The sequence below is a fragment of the Chiloscyllium punctatum genome, chromosome 33 (assembly GCF_047496795.1).
Source record: "Chiloscyllium punctatum isolate Juve2018m chromosome 33, sChiPun1.3, whole genome shotgun sequence".
NCBI lineage: Eukaryota > Metazoa > Chordata > Chondrichthyes > Orectolobiformes > Hemiscylliidae > Chiloscyllium > Chiloscyllium punctatum.
The window spans coordinates 21,545,639-21,569,618 of record NC_092771.1 but is presented as its reverse complement, the minus strand read 5'-3'; the positions used below and the strand labels follow the sequence as shown (position 1 = coordinate 21,569,618).

Below are 23,980 nucleotides of genomic sequence, written 5' to 3'. Positions count from 1 at the left end.
ACAAGGTAATTATGACTTCGCCGTTTGAAAAGAATGGCATTCAGTTCCCAAACACGGTGGGTATCTCGCAGGGAGGAGCAAATCCCGTTGTGTGGGGAAAACAAGCCGCTGCTCATTCCAAAATAACAGGTGATGTCGATGGATAGGAATTTCTGTGGTGATGGTGCTCTCCCTTGCTCAGCCTCGACAATGCAATCCGCACAAGAGGGCAGTCAGCGTGACAGGGGAGGATACAGGGCGTGAAAGCGTTTGCAAGATTCAGAGACCTTCTTTTCGATGTCAGTGGGTCGACAGAAAAATTAAACACGCACGCACACCCTCCCACCCAAGTGAAGCCCAATCTCTGCCTGAGTGCATGGTCATGCAGTGAGAGGGAGGGTTGGAGTTGGATAAGGGAATGCAGAAGGAGCCTCAGTGCAGGAACACAGGAGCTGCTGCTCTCCGGCTCCCATTCCCATTCTGCAGCCGCAGCTTGAAGACACTATTCCCCCCCACCCCCAGGAGCTCGTCCAACTAATTTAGGATTTGGGAAGGTGACCTTTCACCGCCAAAATCTCTAGTCCCGGAATGATGACGCTTTTCCGGCCATAGTGCTGGTTGAAATCTTTGTGTTTTTTACATATATTCCACTCCCCCCCCCCCCCCCCCCCACCACATTCTGGAGGCTGGTTGCAAACGGGAGGCTGAGTTGTTGGGGAAATGCTATCACACGCGATGTCTGCCTAGGAATGCTACAGGTAAACCTTTCCATTTCTGCTTCGTCAAGTCAGTCAGTCTGCAGCACAGCTCCAGCCAGCTAGATCCTGGGCTAGTCTCTGTGTGTTTCCCTATACCATTTTCCTGGCAGTTTCATTTTGTGTCCCTTTGGCTGTTGGGGAGAGAATGTATTGAAGGCAAATGTGTGCAGGTTGACAGATTGAAACGCAGGGAAAGAGGGAGAGAGATTGCATTGCTGTGTATGGAATTGAGATGAATTTCAGATCCCAGTCATGGATTGTATGGTTGGTTAGGATTTGTAATACCTTTCAGAAATTAAATGGAAAATCTCGCATCTGAGTGAGAAATGTGAAGCAGAGAGAGTGGATGTGGGGTGATCTGTGTGTGGGTGTGTGTTTGTGCTAAGTGCGGTTCCCCAGCCTCTCTGTTTCGCTCCCGATGTTAATTTCTCAGGTTCCCTCTGCCAGTGCCTATGGGTTACAGGAGGTTTCGAGCCGCCATATTTCCCTGTGTATCTTCCCCGCAAATTATTTGGGACCATCCCCATCCCCATCCCCGCTCTAATCCCAATGGAGAGGAGGGAAGGGGAGGGGGACAAGATAGCGGAGGGTGCGAAGGTTGGAGAGAGGGTGGGATGAGGAGCCGCCTGCATTGTGTGTGTGTGGGGAGGGGGGATTGAGCATGGACTATCACACCATCAGACCCCCCCTTTCCCCTCTCCCCCCCCCTTTCCCCTCTCCCCCCCCCTTTCCCCTCTCCCCCCCCCTTTCCCCTCTCCCCCCCCCCTTTCCCCTCTCCCCCCCCCTTTCCCCTCTCCCCCCCCCCCTTTCCCCTCTCCCCCCCCCCTTTCCCCTCTCCCCCCCCCCTTTCCCCTCTCCCCCCCTTTCCCCTCTCCCCCCCCCTTTCCCCTCTCCCCCCCCCCTTTCCCCTCTCCCCCCCCCTTTCCCCTCTCCCCCCCCTTTCCCCTCTCCCCCCCCCTTTCCCCTCTCCCCCCCCCTTTCCCCTCTCCCCCCCCCTTTCCCCTCTCCCCCCCCCTTTCCCCTCTCCCCCCCCCTTTCCCCTCTCCCCCCCCCTTTCCCCTCTCCCCCCCCCCCTTTCCCCTCTCCCCCCCCCTTTCCCCTCTCCCCCCCCCTTTCCCCTCTCCCCCCCCCTTTCCCCTCTCCCCCCCCCCTTTCCCCTCTCCCCCCCCTTTCCCCTCTCCCCGCCCCTTTCCCCTCTCCCCGCCCCTTTCCCCTCTCCCCGCCCCTTTCCCCTCTCCCCGCCCCTTTCCCCTCTCCCCGCCCCTTTCCCCTCTCCCCGCCCCTTTCCCCTCTCCCCGCCCCTTTCCCCTCTCCCCGCCCCTTTCCCCTCTCCCCGCCCCTTTCCCCTCTCCCCTCCCTCCCCCCCCCTTTCCCCTCTCCCCCCCCCTTTCCCCTCTCCCCCCCCCTTTCCCCTCTCCCCCCCCCTTTCCCCTCTCCCCCCCCCTTTCCCCTCTCCCCCCCCCTTTCCCCTCTCCCCACCCTTTCCCCTCTCCCCCCCCCTTTCCCCTCTCCCCCCCCCTTTCCCCTCTCCCCCCCCCTTTCCCCTCTCCCCCCCCCTTTCCCCTCTCCCCCCCCTTTCCCCTCTCCTCCCCCCCTTTCCCCTCTCCTCCCCCCCCTTTCCCCTCTCCTCCCCCCCTTTCCCCTCTCCTCCCCCCCTTTCCCCTCTCCTCCCCCCTTTCCCCTCTCCTCCCCCCTTTCCCCTCTCCTCCCCCCTTTCCCCTCTCCTCCCCCCTTTCCCCTCTCCTCCCCCCTTTCCCCTCTCCTCCCCCCTTTCCCCTCTCCTCCCCCCTTTCCCCTCTCCTCCCCCCTTTCCCCTCTCCTCCCCCCTTTCCCCTCTATCCCATTTTTCCTCCTCCCACTCCCCCTGCTTTTTCCCACCCTCCCCACTTTTTCCCACCCTCCCCACTTTCCCATTTCCCCACTCCTCATACTCCACCGGTCTCTGTCTCTTCCCCCCTCCCCCACTTCCCCCATCTCTCCCCCCACCTCTCCCCCCACTTCCCCCATTTCTCCCCCCCCACTTCCCCCATTTCTTCCCCCCCCCACTTCCTCCATCTCTTCCCCCCCCCACTTCCTCCATCTCTCCCCCCCCCACTTCCTCCATCTCTCCCCCCCACTTCTCCATCTCTTCCCCCCCCCCACTTCTCCATCTCCTCTCCCCACTTCTCCCGTCTCTCTCCTCTCCCCCACTTCTCCCTTCTCTCTCCCCCCCCACTTCTCCTGTCTCTCCCCCACCCGACTTCCCCCGTGTCTCTCCCCCACCCGACTTCCCCGTGTCTCTCCCCCACCCGACTTCCCGTGTCTCCCCCCCCACTTCCCGTGTCTCCCCCCCCACTTCCCGTGTCTCCCCCCCCACTTCCCGTGTCTCCCCCCCCCACTTCCCGTGTCTCTCCCCCCCACTTCCCGTGTCTCCCCCCCCCACTTCCCGTGTCTCCCCCCCCACTTCCCGTGTCTCCCCCCCCACTTCCCGTGTCTCCCCCCCCCACTTCCCGTGTCTCCCCCCCCCACTTCCCGTGTCTCCCCCCCCCCACTTCCCGTGTCTCCCCCCCCCACTTCCCGTGTCTCCCCCCCCCACTTCCCGTGTCTCCCCCCCCCACTTCCCGTGTCTCCCCCCCCCACTTCCCGTGTCTCCCCCCCCCACTTCCCGTGTCTCCCCCCCCCACTTCCCGTGTCTCCCCCCCCCACTTCCCGTGTCTCCCCCCCCACTTCCCGTGTCTCCCCCCCCACTTCCCGTGTCTCCCCCCCCCACTTCCCGTGTCTCCCCCCCCCACTTCCCGTGTCTCCCCCCCCACTTCCCGTGTCTCCCCCCCCCACTTCCCGTGTCTCCCCCCCCCACTTCCCGTGTCTCCCCCCCCCACTTCCCGTGTCTCCCCCCCCCACTTCCCGTGTCTCCCCCCCCCACTTCCCGTGTCTCCCCCCCCCACTTCCCGTGTCTCCCCCCCCCACTTCCCGTGTCTCCCCCCCTACTTCCCGTGTCTCCCCCCCCTACTTCCCGTGTCTCCCCCCCCACTTCCCGTGTCTCCTCCCCCCCCCCACTTCCCGTGTCTCCTCCGCCCCCCACTTCCCGTGTCTCTTCCCCCCCCCACTTCCCGTGTCTCTTCCCCCCCCCACTTCCCGTGTCTCTTCCCCCCCCCACTTCCCGTGTCTCTTCCCCCCCCCCCACTTCCCGTGTCTCTTCCCCCCCCCACTTCCCGTGTCTCTTCCCCCCCCCCACTTCCCGTGTCTCTTCCCCCCCCCACTTCCCGTGTCTCTTCCCCCCCCCCCACTTCCCGTGTCTCTTCCCCCCCCCACTTCCCGTGTCTCTTCCCCCCCCCCACTTCCCGTGTCTCTTCCCCCCCCACTTCCCGTGTCTCTTCCCCCCCCCACTTCCCGTGTCTCTTCCCCCCCCACTTCCCGTGTCTCTTCCCCCCCCCCCACTTCCCCTGTCTCTCCCCCCACTTCCCACGTGTCCCACCTCCCCCCACATGCCCACCTCCCCCCACATGCCCACCTCCCCCCACATGCCCACCTCCCCCCACATGCCCACCTCCCCCCACATGCCCACCTCCCCCCACATGCCCACCCCCCACCACATGCCCACCCCCCCCACATGCCCACCCCCCCCACATGCCCACCCCCCCCACATGCCCACCCCCCCCACATGCCCACCCCCCCCACATGCCCACCCCCCCCCACATGCCCACCTCCCCCACATGCCCACCTCCCCCACATGCCCACCTCCCCCACATGCCCACCTCCCCCACATATACCCCTCTCCCACACGCCCCCCCCCCTCCCACACGCCCCCCCCCTCCCACACACGCCCCCCCCTCCCACACACGCCCCCCCACATGCCGCCCCCCCCCCCCCTCCCACACACCCCCCTCTCCCACACACCCCCCTCTCACTCCCTTTACTCTGCAATATCTTCCTCTCGCATCCAACACCCACAGCCTTGTGTTTAAAATCGAGGATGGTGGGTGTTTCAGTGTGTACCAGGGTTTTGGGGTATAGGAATGTCTGTATTGAATGTCTCAGGCATGTATTGAAATGAGCATTGTCTGCCCTCTTCCCCTATCCCTAACCTTCCTGCAGCTGCCCCAGTTACCCCCGGTGCTGGGAGGACTCTGAGACAGAGCTGTACTGACTGACTGCTGTTGAGCTGGTGTTACACGGCCAAAGGGATTCCCCTGGGAAATCTGTGAAAACGCTTGCTGCTGTTTCAAAGTGAAGTGCCACATTCATCAAGGTGTGGGTTTGACTGGAGGAGTTACACCCCCCCCCCCCCCCACCACCACCACCATTCAACCCATCCTGTCTGCTTCCCCACTCAATGAGATCATGGATGATCTGATAAGGCTTAACTCCACTTTCCTGCTTTTTCTCCCCCAACACCTTTGATTCCCTGACTGACCGAAAATCAGTCTCTCTCAGCCTTGATTACGCCTCGTGACCCAGTCTCGACAGCCCTCTGTAGTAAAGAATGCCACAGATTCACTCCAGTCTGAGAGAAGGCATTCCTCCTTCATCTTTGCCTGAAATGGGCAATTTCTTTTTCTGCCCACTGGTCCTATATGCTCCCGCAAGGGGAAACAACCTTTCTACGTCTACCCTGTCAAGTGCCTAATGAATCTTACATGTTTCAACAAGGTCACCTCAGAGTACAGGCCCAGCCTACTCTACCTCTCCTCATTAAGCAGTCCCTCCTCAGCTTGTATTTGGCCCAATGAACCTTCTCTAGACTGTCTCCAATGACTGGGCAGTTGGAGATGTTAACATCTGGGTTGTCTCTTGGAATGGGCATGGGGCAATTGTTTGGGTGCTGTCTTTTATGGTTGACACTTGCGATGGATGTGGAAGCTCAATTGATCCGGGCTCCCTGTAGAATGTGAAGTTATAGCAGGACTCATGTTCGTGATTCAATATTTGAACGATTTAATGACTAACCGAAATAACCCTAAAGTGTCATGCCTCTCAGAAATGATATTGTGTAGTGGATGGAGAAGAATTAATTGTTTCTACGCTCCTGCTTTCACATTTTTACATTAATAAACGTTCAGTTTGATGGGAACACATTTAAGTCGGATGAGACAGTTGGAAATGACACTGACAGACCAGAGGTACAGATTGATGATCTAAGCCATAGGTTCAAATCCTCCCGTGGGATTGGTGGGCGACATGGTGGCACTGTGGTTAGCACTGCTGCCTCACAGCGCCAGAGACCTGGGTTCAATTCCCACCTCGGGAACTGTCTGTGTGGAGTTTGCACATTCTCCCTGTGTCTGCGTGGGTTTCCTCTGGGTGCTCCGGTTTCCTCCCACCGTCCAAAGATGTGCAGGTCAGGTGAATTGGCCACGCTAAATTGCCCGTAGTGTTAGGTGAAGAGGTGAATGTGGGGGAATGGGTTGCACTTCGGAGGGTCAGTGTGGACTTGTTGGGCTGAAGGTCCTGTTTCCACACTGTAAGTAATCTAATCTATTCTAAATTTAATTTGCAAAATCGCGAGTGGAGCTGGTCACAGCCATGGTGTCTGAACTGTGACCAATCATTAAGACCCTCACCTGGTTCTCTAATGTCCTTTTAGGGAAGGAAACTGCCATCCTAACCTGGACTTGTGTACATGTGACTCCAAACCCACAGCAATGTGCAGGAGCGTTGACATTTCGAGCAAAAGCTCATGCACGAAACGTTGAGTCTCCCGCTCCTCGGATGCTGCCTGACCTGCTGTGCTTTTCCAGCGCCACACCTTTTGACTCTGATCTCCAGCATCTGCAGTCCTCACTTTCTCCACAACAATGTGGTTGACTCTTGCCAAACAAGCCACTCTGCTCAATGGAAAATAGGGTTGGGCAGTAAATACTGTCCTTACCAGTGAAACCCACATCCCCTGATGAACAGAGTCTGAATGCTTCTCTGTTGTTCCTGTATAACATAGCAGTACCAGCCTTCTGTTTTTCCACACAGCTTTTGTTGTGACTATTCTAGTGACTGTTTGTGTGCTGGTGTCACCCTTACTTGGTGGAGGGGGTGTTTAGGTCAGTTGGCTGGTTTCTGATGCAGAGTGACACCAACAGTGTGGGTTCAATTCTTGCACCGGCTGAGGCTACCATGAAAGTCTGTCCTTCTCAGCCTCTCCCCTCATCTGAGGCATCGTGACCCTCAGGTTAAACCATGACCAGCCAGTCACATTATCCCAGTCCCAAGCCTCCAACTCGGCACCGCCCTCTTGACCTGTCCATCACCTTTCCCACCTATCTGCTCCACCCCCCCCCCTTCTGACCTATCACCTTCTCTCCCACCTTCGTATTCTCAGCTACTTTACCCCCAACCCCACCCCCTTTCTCATTTATCGCTCAGCGCCCCCAGCCCACAAGCCTCATTCCTGATGAAAGGCTTATCCCCGATATGTCAAGTCTCCTGCTCCTCGGATACTGCCTGACCTGCTGTGTCTTTCCAGTGCCAATCCCTTGAATGATCTCCAGCATCTGCAGACCTCCTTTTCTCCCAATCTCTAATGAGAGAACAGCCTTCTGGGACTATGGTAACTTTACTTTTACTTCTCGCCCCAAACATTTATCTACCCTTGAGGCCTCAGCAGCTCTGGACAAGTTGCTGGGAGTGGGGCCCTCTTTCAAACCATTCTGAGTACTCCGACCTGATCTCTCATGTTAACTAGGTCGGGAAGATTCTGAAATGTGGAAAAATCTCCCAGTTCTTCTCTCAAACAGCAGTGGGTTTTTGAATTCTCTTATTGATTCTGAACACAATGGGTAATTTATTTTTAAATTCTGCATTTATTTCTGGATGACTACTCTGTTTGTTATTCAATGAGGTTTTTGTGTTAGTGATTATCTGTGAGATCGAAATCTCTGGCAACTTGTAGCAGCAACGTCGGACTTAGGCACACTCAGAAATGGCCATTTTCTCATGTGGAGAGTGGGGAGCTGTTCAGTGGAGAAAATACTGGCGCATCCAGATAGACTCTTAACCACTGTTTGAAAAATGGGTGAGGTGTTGGACATACATGAATTCTGATTGAGGTACACAGTAAATCTCCCTCGAGTAAAGACGCTAAATTAGTATCCAGAGGTAATTCACGTGGCCAGTTTTTAAAAATTGTTCCTCAGTGGAATGTTGGTATCAATGACTGGGCTAGCATTTATAAGCCATCTCTAATTGCCCCAGAGTGGTTAGTGGTGAGCTGCCTTCTTGAACTGGTTTCCTTGGGTGTAGATTCCGTGCTGTTAGGGTGGGAATTCCACAAGTTTGACTCAGCAACACTGAAGGAACAGTGACAAACACTTACAACAGATTCAAGAGCAGCTTCTTACCGACGGTTGTTCTACTGCTGATTGACTAGACTAGATAACCAGACTCGATTCCCTACAGTATGGAAACAGGCCCTTCAGCCCAACAAGTCCACACCGACCCTCCGAAGAGTAACCCACCCAAGACCCATTTCCTTCTGACTAATGCACCTAACACTATGGGCAGTTTAGCACGGCCAGTTCACCTGACCTGCACATCTTTGGACTGTGGGAGGAAATCGGAGCACCCGGGTGTACCCTCCCATTTAAAATTTAATGTTGATCTCTGTCTTTGTGTACCTTTTCTGAGCTGTAACATTGTATTCCTCGCTCTGTTCTATTACCCTGATGCACTTTGCATGGTGCGATCTGCCTGCACTGCACAAAAAACAAAACTTTTCACAGTACCTGTGTACATGTGACAATAATAAATCAAACAAGATGGAGCACTGTGGGACTTGGAGGGGAACTGGCGGGAGATTTATTTGTCTCGACGTGGCAGAAATTACAGATATGGAGGATGATGTCTAAGAAGCCTTGGTGAGTTGCAGCAGATCGTTTTGCATGAGGAATGGGGTGGGTGGGGGATGAATGTTGAAGGTGATGGATGTGGTACCAATGAAATGGGCAGCTTTGTCCTGGATGGTGTGGAGTTGCTTGTATTGTTGGAGCTGCACCCATCCAGGCAAGTGGGGGGTATTCCATCACACTCCTGACTTGTGCCTTGCAGATGATGGATATCATATTCCATAGTGTGCAGAGTGGGAAGTTGTGTGATTTGAGAATGAATGGAACTAAATAGGAGTGGGAAGCTTCTCAAAGGAACTTGACTTTTAATTATCTTATTGTGGCCTGCAATTAAATGGCAAGGCCAACCCTGAGATGTATAATTTAGCTGTTGAGTACAAGGCTCCTGAGGTTGTACTGATGTCTTCCTGCATGCTGGTCAGATGGATGTTGGCAGATGATATTGGACCGTTGCCAGCAGGCCACAAAACCCCGGCTTGTTTGTCTCAGTGGAGGGTGAAGATTGCCGATGAGAATTCTGAATGTGAAGCAGATAAGGAAATATCAGAAAACATCGAGCGACAATGCATGGAAAGGAAACGAGGAAGGATCACACCGACCTTTGATAAAATATTAAATTATGCCGTTCAAGGAAACCTCACGAGATATGGGTCAGAAGCCAACAGTTGAAACTATGAGCAACAAGCATTTGAAAAAAAGTATTTTTGCTGAGATGATTGATGTTTGGACTTAGCTTCTGCGCAGATGAGTAAAGACCAAAATAATAAGTGTGGGTGAAGGTAGGTCTTACCCTGGAGGAGGGAGAGTCTGAGAGTGATGGGCGATCAATTGCTTTGGGGTGAGTCATTTTGGAGGTGGAATAAGACAGGGCTGGAGTTCAGTGAGAGCTGGGACATCTTTGGGCGGACTGACTCTTGTCTTTCTGTTCTGTATGTTTCAGAGAATTATATCAATCTGACATTGTCTGGGGTAAAAGAGAGTCTGAGAATGAGATGCATAAGAACATAGCCCCATACCCATTGATTTCCTGAGACCGGAGTCTTAAATATACTCAGTGACAGGGTGTGAAACATCTACAAGATGTACAGCAGCAATTCGCCCAGGCTCCTTCCAGCAGTTCCTTCCAATCTCCATCATCCAGAAGGTCCTATCAGAAGGATGTTGTGAAACTTGAAAGGGTTCAGAAAAGATTTACAAGGATGTTGCCAGGGTTGGAGGATTTAAGCTGTAGGGAGAGGTTGAAAGGCTAGGGCTGTTTTCCCTGGAGCATCGGAGGCTGAGGGGTGACATTATAGAGGTTTATAAAATTATGAGGGGTATGGATAGAGTAAATAGACAAGGTCATTTCCCAGGGGTGGAGGACTCCAGACCTAAAGGACATAGGTTTAAGGTGAGAGGGGAAAGATATCAAAGAGACCTAAGGGGCAACTTTTTCACACAGAGGGTGGTACATGTATGGAATGAGCTGCTAGAGGAAGTGGTGGAGGCTGGTACAAATACAACATTTAAAAGGTATCTGGATGGGTATATGAATAGGAAGGGTTTAGAGGGATATGGGCCAGATGCTGGCAGGTGGGCCTAGATTGGGTTGGGGTTTCTGGTTAACATGGACGAGTTGGATCAAAGGGTCTGTTTCCGTGCTGTACATCTCTATGACTCTATGACAAAGGCAGCAGATAGATGGGAACACCAACCCCTGCAATTTCTGCCTCCAGCTCTCGCCACCCTGACTTGGAAATATATCACCGTTCCTTCACTGCTACTGGGTCAAAATCCTGGAATCCCCCTCCCTAAGGGCATTGTGGGTCAACCAACTGGACTTCGACTGCAGTGGTTCAAGGATGCAGCTCACTCCCACCTTCTCAAGGGCAACTAGGGACGGGCAATAAATGCTGGGCCCAGCCAGCGACGCCCACATCCCAAAAGGGATATGGAGAAAAACAAGACAAGTTGGACCTTTTAAAGCACCTCATCCTGTCAGGAGAAGGACCAGGAGAGGAGAGCTTGGGATCATCTCTGAACAGCACACCAAATCATGAGCTCCAACCACTGGCTCAAAAACTGAGACTTTTAGCTAAATCTTTACACCTTGCTTCTTTGGCTTCACTTAAAATATTCTGTTCAATTCTGGGCACAATGTTTTTCAAGAGAATGTCAACATCTTAGAGCGATACAGAAGAGCTTTACTGAAATGGTACCAAGAATGAAAAGCCCGAGTTATGTCACAAGTAATGTCATAAACCGGGATTGTGACTGAGACAAGTTGAGGGAGTGGGCAGTGTAACATAGCTAAATGGAGAGCTATAAATGTGGGTGTACATAGAGTTATGGGTGTCCTTGTGGACCAGTCCATGGAAGTAGGCAAAAAAAGTGAAAGAACTGTTGACTCTGTAAATCAGAAACAAAAACAGAAGTTGCTGGAAAATCTTAGCAGGTCTGGCAGCATCTGTGGAGATAAATCAGAGTTAATGTTTCGGGTCAGTGACCCTTCCTCAGAACGAAGTTTGCAGCAACCAATTACGATAGCAAATGGTATATTGGCCTCCAATGGAAGAGAGTTGAGTGTTTTGCTGGGAAAGCGCAGCAGGTCAGGCAGCACCCTGAGGAACAGGAGAGTCGACGTTTTGGGTATAAGCTCTTCATAAGCAATTCCTGATGAAGGGCTTGTGTCCGAAACCTCAATTCTCCAGCTCCTCGGATGCTGCCTGACCTGCTGTGCTTTTCCAGCACCACGCTCTCGACTTTGATCTCCAGCATCTGCCGTCCTCGCTTTCTCCTGAGCCTATATTCACTAGACTTTAGAAGGATGAGTGGGGACTTGATTTGAAATGTGTGAAATTGTACCAGGGCTGGACAGGCAAGATGCAGGGAGGATGCTTCCCCTCGTTGGGGAGTGTAGAACCAGGGGTGACAGCCTCGGGAACAAGGTTGAGTATATTGGACTGAGAATTGGAGACATTTCTTTAGTTGGAGACTGGTCAACCATAGAGGTCAGATTACTGAGAATATTTAAGGAAAAGACTGGATACATCTGTAGATATTAAATCTTTAAAAAAAAGGGTATGGAGAGAAAGTGGTAATATGGTATTGAGATGAAGGATAATCATGATCACATTGATTGATGGAGCAGGCCAAAGGGCTGAATGGCCTACTGCTCCTAATTTCTATGTTCACATCGGTGCAGAGAAAAGTTAAGGGGAGGTTTAACTGAGGTTTACAGAATTACAAAGCTGTTTCGATTGAGGTTTTGCTGGCCAGTCCTTCATTCAGTAACCAGAGGTGACAGATTTGAGACAATTGACAGAAAAATATCCAGTGAAGGAAGGATCTTATTTTTGTAACCAGTAAGTTGTTGTGATCCGGAATGTGCTGCTTGAAAGGGAGGTGGAAACTGATTCGAGAGTAACTTTCACAAAGAGGAATTTGACAGGTCCTCAAATGAGAAAGATTGCACAGTTATGGGCAAAGAGTAACAAAGATGGGATTAATATTGTCTCGTGTTGGCTCCATCAGAACAAAGACATTTTTCACAGATTCCCAGAGTAAGGAGTGGGAGAGGTGGGGTAAATTCATTTGAAGGTGACTGGAGCGGTGAAAGAAAGCCAGAAGGTGCAGAGAAAAATAACCTTTTTTTTAAAATGCAAATTATGCATTGGTAGTCAGTCTTTGGCCAGTCAGAGTCAATGAAGGGTGGCACACCTTAGAGTTAAGAGAGTCGTACGGTGCAGAAGAAGCTCTTTAGCCTATTGGGTCTGCATTGGTCCATCTACATGAGTCCCACTTTGCAGCACTTGGCCCATTGCCTTGAATGTTATGATGATTCAAATGTTCATCCACGTAGTTTTAAAGGTTGTTAGGTTTCCCAGCGGGAAACACAATGCATTCTCCTGAATTTCGTTCTCTCTCTCTCCTTCTATCTCTCTCACACACACACAGCAGGAAAACTGACCCTTCATCCAACCTTAATCCTTTTTAAACATTACAATTGTCTTGTCAGCCTTCCTCAGCTTGATTCCAAACCAGCTGCGGCTTTTACTGAAGCCAGCAGTTCATGCAGCATCCTAGGAGCAGTAAAATCGACGTCTCTGCTGCCTGAACTGCTGTGCTTTTCCAGCACCACTAATCCAGAATCTGGTTCCCAGCATCTGCAGTCATTGTTTTTACCTTTTTACTGAAGCCAGACATGAGCCGAATTGGACAGCTCGGTGAAAGGGCCAGAGGAAGTGATCTCCGCAGATGCTGGAGATCAGAGTCGAGAGTGTGGTGCTGGAAAAGCACAGCAGGTCAGGCAGCATCCGAGGAGCAGGAGAATCGTCGCTTTGGGCATTAGCCTGATTCCTGATGAAGGGCTTATGCCCGAACCGTTAAATCCCCGGCCTGACCTGCTGTGTTTTTCCAGCACCGCCCTCACGCCGGGCCAGCACGGGGCGGGATGGGCCAAATGGTGCTGCGCCATTCGCCAGCTGCTCTGCTACTGAGAGCTGAATTTCTCTCACGTTGTGCCAAACTGCAAGACCAAACTTTCAGGTTTGTGCTGGTTACTGCTGCCTGTTGCTGTGTTGAAACGATGTGTGAGCCCCTGAGGTGGTCTCTGACATTCCTGACGGTGGGGTTTAAGTGAAGCAGCGAATCTGTACTGTCCACATTATAACAACGGTATCAAGAGAATAAAGCTTTTTAAGTAGCTCATCCAAACAGTGGCTCCCTGTGCAAATGTGAATTAGCCCACCCTTTTCTGCTGAATCATAAACTTATTTTTTTGCTATAATCTTTTGCGATTCGCTGACTTGTCCCGTTTTAAAGTAAGTTGGGCGGCGGCTTCGTCGGGGTCAGCAATGTAACCTTTGCACGTTCGTCGGATAGGGATTTCAACTTTATATGTGGTCCGCAAATCTCCACGGCAGGTTTCAGGGTCACACGAGAAACAGAACAAGCTCAGTACATCTGCTCTCTGTGCTGTGGAGGCTGTGTAAGTGCCCTTCCCCCACTGATAGATAGATCACAACCCAATCCCTGAGGCTCTGTTTCCACACAACCTCCCCCCCCCCTCTCCTCCCACCTTCCCACCTTCTCATTGCTATCCCTGTGCTGACTAAAGCACATCTTCCAGGCAGACTCTCTCCCATTCCCAGGGCTGTAGGGGTGCCACACTGTTGGGGGCGCTGTGCTTCAGGTGAGACATCAAGAGGGTTGTCCGATCACACCTGAAGGTCCAGTAACGGGCACCCCGTTCCAGCAAAGACCTGATTGTGTTGGTGACAGTGCGATTTGCAAGAACGGTTGGAGGAATGAGAACTTTCTAGACTCATCACCGACTGAAGAAGTTGGCACTGCGTTCTCCTTGGAGAGCGAAGAAAGCTGAGTGGAGATGGGAAGAGAGGGTTTCAAAATCATGAGTGATGCTCAATTTAAAGAAGACGGAAGCGATTCCAATTTGTAAAAGGAACAAGAGAGGCATGGAATTAAAGTGATGTGAGAAATAAACCATTCCATCCAGTGAGTGGGTGGGGTGTGGAATGCATTGTCTGGATATGTGGTGAGGGTGGGTTGTGGAGGTTGGTTATTTGGAGTGGTAGGCAGTGGTCTGGGGAAAAGGCAGGAAATTGGCAGTAGGTATTGGGACCTGCTTGAACAGTTGCACAGGAGCATTGGGCAGAATCGTTTCCTCCTGTGTCCAAACTACTTTTGAGATTAAGACCATGATCGCTGGCTGCCCCTTTGGCTGGTTCTCTCTGTGTGAACTTGAGTGGATATATCCATGATGCTAGTCACAGCCCTGGGATACAGCACGTTTCGTTTCACATTGAAGAGCTCCATACAATGTCCTTTAAATGGCTTGAAAGTCCAAACTGCCCTTCCAAGGTCAATTTATTGACTCTTGGACTGCGATTCTTGTGAAAGCTGGAGGCAGGTTCGGAATGGAAATATTCCACAAATCTGCAAGAAATGAGAGCAGTTAACCTGCCTTGTGTAGTAGCCATTGAGGGATACATGGCTTGTAGCGAGAATCCACCAGAAAAAACCTTTTGCTCTTTGCTCCGACAGGACCAGGTGTTTGAGCCGTACCTGCAGGAGGCGCTAACCTTTGGGATGATGTGAATCAAAGGTCATGTCCACCCTCTTGGCGCTGTCAGTGTCTACAATTTGATAAATCAATAAATCAATTGATGCCACTTCTTCCAGAAAAAAAACACGATCTGATCAATATCATGTTTCTGTTTGTGGGATCTTGCTGTGTGTAACTTGACTGCTGCGGTTCTTGCACAACAGCAATGACTACACCTCAGAAGCACTCCATTTAATTTAGAGGTTGTGGGAAGCGCTCACCAAGTGCAGATTCTTTCCATTCTCTGGAATAAAGTTAAGATGCAGCACGGTGGCTCAGTGGTTAGCACTGCTGCCTCATAGCACCAGGGACCCAGGTTCAATTCACCCTCGGTCGACTGTCTGTGTGGAGTTTGCACATTCTCCCTGTGTCTGCATGGGTTTCCTCCCACAATCCACAGATGTGCAGGTTAGGGTGAATTGGCCATGCTGAATTGCCCGTAGTGTTCAGGGATGTGCAGGTTAGGTGCATTAGTCAGGGGTAGATGTAGAGTAGTAGGGTAAGGGAATGGGTTTGGGAGCAATACTCCTCAGTGGGTCACTGTAGACTTGTTGGGCCAATTGGCCTGTTTCGATACAGCGGGGATCTATGATTCTGTGCTGGAAGTGTCCAGTTATCAATTCTGGATACATGGGACCCAGGTTCTCATCTCGCCATGGCAGATGGTGGAATTTGAATTCAGTAAAAATCTGGCATTAAAGGCTAATGCTGACTATGAAACCGTTGTCAGAAAGCCCCATCTGGCACATTAGTGTCCTGACCTGGTCTGGCCTATATCTGACTCCAGACCCACAGGAATGTGACTCTTAACTGCCCTCTGGGTAATTAGGGATGCGCAATAAATGTTGGCCTAGCCAGCGACACACTCCTTCCTTAAATGAATTTTAATAAACGACTTTGCTCATCTCCCCTAACATCTCGTCATGTGACTCGGTGTCAAGTTTTATTTGAGTCCCAAGAGCCACTGCATGACAGATGCAAGTTTCAGTGTGTATGGTAGGCCTGTAAGGAGATGTGAGAAAGAGAGTAACAGAGGGGACCCACCCTCCCCTATCCAGGGGGTATTTAGTTAGGCATCAGGGTGGGACCCTGCTACTCTCATGCCTCCGCACTGTTAATTTATGGCCCTTAGGCCTGTTTTAGGCCGCTTTGTCCTCGGCTTATGTTGAGGCCTACCCTTAGGCTTTCTCCTGTCACTGCTGATATTTGAGTCTTTTGGAAGCTTAAGGAAGCTTTTGAAGCAATACCATGGCTGGAGGCCCCTCAATCAAAGACATAGACTGTCAGATTGAGAGACCCAGCCTGGGGAGGAGGTGGTTGGCAACTCTCTGGAACACCCACCAACCCCGCTGTCCCATGGCTGAACTCCTCAACTCCCCCTTCCACTCCGTCAAGGACATACAGGTCCTGGGTCTCCTCCACTGCCAAACCGTTACCACCCAACACCTGGAGGAAGAACGTCTCATCTTCCGCCTTGGGAACTTGCAACCACACAGGATAAATGTGGAGTGGTGGTGGGGAGTGGGATCCAACTGTATTAAGGCTGGCACTGGGGGCGGGGAGTTGTGGGGCTGAGTGGGGTCCAGCTGTATTAATCTTCGAGGAGAAAGTGAGGACTGCAGATGCTGGAGATCAAAGCTGAAAATGTGTTGCTGGAAACGCCCCTCCCCCAAGTCCCTCCACCCTACCTTTTATCTTAGCCTGCTGGACACACTTTCCTCATTCCTGAAGAAGGGCTTATGTCCGAAACGTCGATTCTCCTGTTCCTTGGATGCTGCCTGACCTGCTGCACTTTTCCAGCAACACATTTTCAGCTCCAGCTGTATTAAGGCTGACACTGGGTGGCGGGGGAGTTGTGGTGGGAGTGGGGTCCAGCCGTATTAGGGGTGGGGGGGGGTGTTGTGGGGGAAGTGGGGTCCAGCTGTATTAAGGCTGGTACTGTGGGGGGGGGGGGGTGGAGAAAGAGTGGGAGTGGGGTCCAGCTGTATTAGGGCTGGCACTGGGGGGGTTTGTGGGGGGAGTGGAGTCTAGCTGTATTAGGACTAGCTGTGGGGGGTGTGGGGTCCAGCTGTATTAAGGCTGGTACTGGGGGGGAGGGGAGGGTTGTGGGGGGAGTGGGGTCCAGCTGTATTAAGGCTGGCACTGTTGGGGGGGAGGGTTTGTGGTGGGAGTGGGGTCCAGCTGTATTAGGGCTGGCACTGATGGGGAGTGGGGTCCAGTTGTATTAGGGCTGGCACTGGGGGGAGTGGGGTCCAGCTAGGTTAAGGCTGGTACTGGGAAGGGGGGGGGGGAGGGTTGTGGGGGGAGTGGGTCCAGCTGTATTAAGGCTGGCACTGTTGGGGGGGGGGAGGGTTGTGGGGGGAGTGGGGTCCAGCTGTATTAGGGCTGGCACTGGGGGGAGTGGGGTCCAGCTAGGTTAAGGCGTTGTTGTGAGATGCTGCTGTTAGTGATTAGCATTGCTGCCTCACCACGCCGGGGACCCAAGTTCGATTCCAGCCTCCCCATGTCTGCGTGGGTTTCCTCCGGGTGCTCTGGTTTCCTCCCACAGTCCAAAGATGTGCAGATTAGGGTGAATTGGCCATGCTAAATTGCTCATAGTGTTAGGTACATTAGTCAGAGGGAAATGGGTCTGGGTGGGTTACTCTTCGGTGGGGCAGTGTGGACTTGTTGGGTCGAAGGGCCTGTTTCCACACTGTAGGGAATCTAATCTAATCTAATTACACCCTCTTGTGTGAAATATAACGGGCGCAGTGAGTGTCTAGTGTCTTGACAGCTGGCTATGGTCTTGCTACCCTCACGGGTTCCATTCCCAGATTTTTGTTTTAAACTTCTTCATGGCTGACCAGTATTGATTACCCAGAGGGCATTTTAAGAGTCAACCACCTGGCTGTGGGTCTGGAGTCCCATGTAGGCCAGACCAGGTAAGGATGGCAGCCTCCTTCCCGAAAGGACATTAGTGAACGGCTTGCTATGTTGTTTTAGAGGTCAGCCATGTTGTTGTGGGTCTGGAGTCACATGTGGACCAGACCAGGTGAGGATGGATATGAGTGAGCCAAATAGGTTTTTCTGACAGTCGGCATCAGTAGATTCTTAATTCCAGATTTCGTTTTGTTCATTGAATCCAAATTCCACCAAGTGCCTTGGTGGAATTCAAACCCGGGTCCCCGGATTGGGAGCTGAGTTTCTGGATGAAGGGTCCAGTGATAATACTGCTATGCTGTTGGAGCTGGGTTTGCTGTGAACTTGGACTGCATGTTGTGGCTGTATGGGACATTGGTTCGGCCACTGTTGGAATATTGTGTGCAATTCTGGTCTCCTTCCTGTCGGAAGGACGTTGTGAAACTTGGAAAGGTTCAGAAAAGATTTACAAGGATGTTGTCAGGGTTAGAGGATTTGAGCTACAGGGAGAGGCTGAACAGGCTGGGGCTGTTTTCCCTGGAGCATCGGAGGCTGAGGGGTGACCTTATAGAGGTTTATAAAATCATGAGGGGCATGGATAGGATGAATAGACAAGGTCATTTCCCTGGGGTGGGGGAGTCCAGAACTAGAGGGCATAGGTTTAGGGTGAGAGGGGAAAGATATAAAAGAGACCTAAGGGGCAACTTGTTCACGCAGAGGGTGGTACGTGTGCGGAATGAGCTGCCGGAGGAAATGGCAGAGGCTGATACAATTGCAATATTTAAAAGGCATCTGGATGGGTACATGAAAAGGAAGGGTTTAGAGGGATATGGGCCGGGTGCTGGCAAATGGGACTAGATTAGGTTGGGATATCTGGTCAGCATGGACGGGTTGGACCAAAGGGTGTGTTTTTGTGCTGTCCATCTCTATGACTCTCTGACTGGGCCATGTGATGCTCTGGTTTTCTGAGTGGCGTACCGCACTGTCTGCTCCTCTTACAGGAAGCTTCAGTGGGACGGGGCTAGGGGAGAAGTCGGGGGAACATAACTTTCCAGCTACAAGTGCTGGAAGTCTGAAGCCAGATCAGGAAGATGCCAAGGTGGGGGGGTGGTAATGGCACACATGCAGGGTTGGGCAGCAACAATGAAGAGAGGGGAGGGTGATTGTGAAGGCGGTCCCTTTAACACAGAGTGAATCTCCAAACCATGAGGATCCTGTGCCTATAACTAACGGCATCATTAGTTAGCAGATTTCACTTTGTTTCCAGTAGCTCATTGACTCAGGAATTTGTGTGCATTACTAATGCCTAAATTGAATCACTCACTTTCTTCTGTCTCTCTTTCCATCCCCACGCCCCCTCATCTCGTATGGAATCTAGTGTGTGGTTCCCCCCCCCCCCAATTGTATTTCCTGCTTTCCCACTCATCCCAGTCTGGTGCCTCTGATCACTGGGAGTCCTTAACACTGCATATTTGACAAGCAAGTGTGTTTTTTTGGAAATGAGCAACTTGGCAAGGAATCACTGAATGTGCAGAGGGAGGCAGGCTATCGTTTACACTTCAAGAAGACAAAATGCTTTTATTTTGCTCTTGTGAAACTCGCCTCGGAAGATGTTGTTGTCTCCTGTTGATGGGTTTAATAATGGGGAACAGATGTGGTCTTGGAACTGAAAGAATCCTGAGCTTTCTAAAACGGGTCTCTGGAAACAGTGTGCTTTGTAGCAACACGGACCCCACCCTGATCACTAAAATCTGGGCATTGTTTTAATTATCTTTCCAGCAGCAGGGAATGCATCTCCACAGGTTTTGGAATGAGGGAAAGACTTCCATCAATGCGTTGTTAGGTTTGTTGAAAAGTTGCAAAATGAGACAGTAATGGCAGCAGTTACTGTGAAGAACGTGAGAACTAGGCCAATCAACCATCTGTCTTTCATGTAGGGGCAGCACGGTAGCTCAGTGGTCAGCACTGCTGCCTCACAGCACCAGGGTCCCAGGTTCGGTTCCAGCCTTGGGCGACTGTCTGTTTGCACTTTCTGCGTGGGTTTCTTCCGGATGCTCCGGTTTCCTCCCACAGTCCAAAGATGTGCAGGTCAGAATTGGCCATGGGAAATTGCCCATAGTGTTAGAGGGAAGTGGGTCTGGGTGGGTTACTTGTTGGAGGATCAGTGTGGACTGGTTGGGCCGAAGGGCCTGTTCCCACACAGTAGGGAAACTTATCAAGATAAGTTCATGGTGGATCTTGATTGTGATTTTAAACTCTACTTTGCTGCTTGCTCTGCCCTCCACTCCACCCTCGTTGAATCCTGGGCTAAGCAACAATTCATTGAAGTCCACCTTGCATATATCCAGTCATCCAGTGTCTGCTGTTCTCTGGGGAAGGGGATTTCAATTTACGACTCTCTCCGAGACGATGTTTCTCCTCATCCCAATCCTCGACAGGAACTCCCGATTCTGAAAGGCTGTGCTCCCTGCAGTAGGAGCCCTTCTGGAGTCTGGTGTCTCCGTCATGTCTCTGACGCTGCTGGTCATTGTCTCCATCGCAGAGGAACGTGTTGCCTTACTGTCGACCACTTGCCCCTTCTCGCTCTCTGTGTCACAAGTTGACCCCCTTCCTGCTCTCGCTACCTTGCCCTGCACCCTGAGTGAGGCAGTGAGGGAAGCAAAGACCAGGGCAGTAAACTTGAGGTGCCATAGAGTCATACAGCACAGAAGCAGGCCCTTCGGCCCAACACGTCCATGCCAGCCAGGTTTCTTGAACTGAACTCGTCCCATTTGCCTGCGTTTGGCTCATATCCCTCACAAGCTTTCTTCTCCATGTACCTGTCCAAATGTCATTTAAATGTTGTAACTGTACCTGCATCTATCACTTCCTCTGACAGCTCTTTCCAAATACCCGCCACACTCTCTACGGAACAGCTGTCTTTCAGTCCATTTTTAGCTCTTTCCCTTAAACCTTCCATTGACTCCATCTACACCACCTGCTGCCTCAGGAAAGCAACCGATCTAATCTGCAGACCGCGCCCGCCCCGGTTACACAAACTTCCACCGTCTTCCCTCGGGCAGAAGATGTAAAAGTTGGTATACACGTAGAGACCGATTCAAGAGCAGCTTCTCCCCTGCTGTTACTGGACCTTTGAATGTTGAATGTTATTACTGGTCTCTCTTTGCCCCCCCTCAGTAGCTGTAAGACTGTATGCTGTACTCTGTTCTGTTAGCCTGATGTGCTTGTACAGCATGACCTGCCAGAAAAGCACATAAAATAGCACTTTTCACTGTATCGCGGTAAACCTGACAATAAACCAAATCAAACCGATGCCATCTAGTTGTGGAGTCTCCTATCCTGCGGAAAATACCTTGTCTATCTATCCTATCCACGCCTTTCATGATTTTATAAACCTCCATAAGGTCGTCCCTCAGCCTCCGACATTCCAGGGGATGAAAAGACCCAGCCTCTACTTATAACTGAAGCCCTCCAGTCTCTGTAACATCCTTGTCAATCTTTTTTGTACCCTTGCCTGTTTAATAACATCCTTCCTGTAGCAGGGCATCACATTGAGGACAGTGGCACCGGCCTCCTGCTCCAATGTGTTGGCAGGCGATACAGTCCTCAAACAACATGGTGCTCACATCCCTGAAAATCCTCGCGTTAAATGAATCCGTCTTATTGAGGGCACACGTTCCCTAGAAACCCATGTCATGTTTGTTACATTCCCATTGGTCCGCCAGGCCAATCTGCTATCTTCATAATGGAGCTAGCTGCTCATTATTCCTGCTGTGTGGAAATATCTGTTTCCATTCCCAAGACGAGGGGATGAGACTGGTTGTTGCCATTCGTAGACCATCCTTGACGCGAGGTTTGAAATAAAGATCATTGAGTTTCATGTCAGCCTGAAATTACACATAACATGGCGAAAGGAATTAAGCTGGAAAAGATCCAGGCTTAACAGGATGGGTTGGAACAGCAAGGGCAGAGACTTAGAAAAGACACTGCACTGTAGAGTTGTAGAGATGTACAGCACAGAAACAGAACCTTCGGTCCAACTCATCCAAGCTGACCAGATATCCTAAATTAGTCTTGTGCCATTTATCAGCACTTGGCCCATATCCCTCTAAACCCTTCCTATTCATATACCTATCCGGATGGTTTTTAAATGTTGTAATTGTACCCACTTCCTCTAGCAACTCATTCCATACATGCACCACCCCCTTGCCTGAAGGTAGGGTACAAACGCTAGGACAGACAGAGTCGTCATCTCTGGGTTGTTGCCGGTGCCACATGACAGTGAGGCAAGGAATAGGGAGAGAGTGCAGTTGAACACGTGGCTGCAAGGATGGTGTAGGAGGGAGGGCTTCAGGTATTTGGACAATTGGACTGCATTCTGGGGAAGGTGGGACCTGTAGAAGCAGGATGGGTTGCACCTGAACCAGAAGGGCATCAATATCCTGGGAGGTAGGTTTGCTAGCACTCTTCTGGGTGGGGGTGGGGTTAAACTAATTTGGCAGGGGGATGGGATCCAGATTTGTAGTCCAGCAAGTAAGCTAGCTGCATTTCAGGATGTCCAAGAATGTAAGGAGGCTGTGGAGAAGGTAGCACTGACAGGGACTACTTGTGGACACAGAGATGGGTTCAAGTGTGTATACTTCAACGCAAGGAGTATCAGAAATAAGGTGGGTGAATTTAAGGCATGGATTGGGACTTGGTACTACGATGTTGTGGCCATCACGGAAACGTGGATAGAAGAGGGACAGGAATGGTTGTTGGAGGTTCCTGGTTACAGATGTTTCAGTAAGATTAGGGAGGGTGGTAAAAAAGGAGGGGGGGGGGGTGGCGTTGCTAATTAGAAATAGTATAACGGCTGCAGAAAGGCAGTTCGAGGGGGATCTGCCTTTGGAGGTAGTATGGGCTGAAGTCAGAAATAGGAAAGGAGCAGTCGCCCTGTTGGGTGTTTACTATAGGCCCCCCAATAGCAGCAGAGATGTGGAGAAACAGATTGGGAAACAGATTTTGGAAAGGTGCAGAAGCCACAGGGTAGTAGCCATGGGCGATTTCAACTTCCCAAATATTGATTGGAAGCTCTTTAGATCAAGTAGATTGGACGGGGCGGTGTTTGTGCAGTGTGTCCAGGAAGCGTTTCTAACTCAGTATAAAGATTGTCCGACCAGAAGGGAGGCCATATTGGTACTTGGTCATGAACCGGGGCAAGTGATGGGCTTGTTAGTGGGTGAGCATTTTGGTGATGGTGACCACAATTCTGTGACTTTCACCTTGGTTATGGAGAGAGATAGGTGCGCACAACAAGGTAGATTTTACAATTGGGAGAAGGGAAATTACGATGCTGCAAGACAGGATCTGAGGAGCATAAGTTGGGAGCATAGGCTGTCAGGGAAGGATGTCGTTGAAATGTGGAACTTTTTCAAGGAGCAGATACGACGTGTCCTTGATATGTATGTACCTATCAGGCAGGAAAGAGATGGTCGTGTGAGGGAACCTTGTTTGACGAGGGAGGTTGAATGTCTTGTAAAGAGGAAGAGGAGGCTTACATAAGGTTGAGGAAACAAGGTTCAGACAGAGCGTTGGAGGGATACAGGATAGCCAGGAGGGAGCTGAAGAAAGGGATTAGGAGAGGGCATGAAAAATCTTTGGCAGGTAGGATCAAGGATAACCCCAAGGCCTTTTATGTGTATGTGAGAAACATGAGAATGATGAGAACGAGGGTAGGTCCGATCAAGGACAGTAGTGGGAGACTGTGTATTGAGTCAGAAGAGATAGGAGAAGTCTTGAATGAGTACTTTTCTTCAGTATTTACAAATGTGAGGGACCGTATTGTTGAAGAGGAGAGTATGAAACAAACTGGTAATCTAGAAGAGATACTTGTTAGGAAGGAAGATGTGTTGGGCATTTTGAACAACTTGAGGATATCAAGTCCCCCGGGCCTGACGGGATATGTCCTAGGATTATGTGGGAAGCAAGAGAGGAAATTGCAGAGCCGTTGGCAATGATCTTTTCATCTTCACTGTCAATGGGGGTGGTACCAGGGGACTGGAGAGCGGTGAATGTTATGCCCCTGTTCAAAAAAGGGAATAGGGATAACCCAGGGAATTACAGGCCAGTTAGTCTTACTTCTGTGGTAGGCAAAGTAATGGAAAGGGTACTGAGGGATAGGATTTATGAGTATCTGGAAAGACACTGCTTGATGAGGGACAGCCAGCACGGATTTGTGAGGGGTAGGTCTTGCCTTACAAGTCTTATTGAATTCTTCGAGGAGGTGACCAAGCATGTGGATGAGGGTAGAGCAGTGGATGTAGTGTACATGGATTTTAGTAAGGCATTTGATAAGGTTCCCCATAGTAGGCTTATGCGGAAAGTCAGGAGGCATGGGATAGTGGGAAATTTGGCCAATTGGATAGAAAACTGGCTAACCGGTC

General features: G+C 51.3%; 1 protein-coding gene across 2 annotated transcripts in view; it reads left to right on the top strand.

Moving 5' to 3' along the window:
* The first annotated feature begins 403 nt into the window (after positions 1–403).
* Positions 404–23,980, top strand: part of LOC140458478 (talin-2) — a 327,438-nt gene continuing 303,861 nt past the window's right edge. The window contains exons 1-2 of one of the 2 annotated variants that reach the window (XM_072553131.1): positions 404–737; positions 4,812–4,965. The gene's annotated coding sequence lies outside the window, so the exon portion shown is untranslated. The remainder of the gene's footprint in view (positions 738–4,811; positions 4,966–23,980) is intronic. The other variant, XM_072553130.1, reaches the window with a different exon arrangement.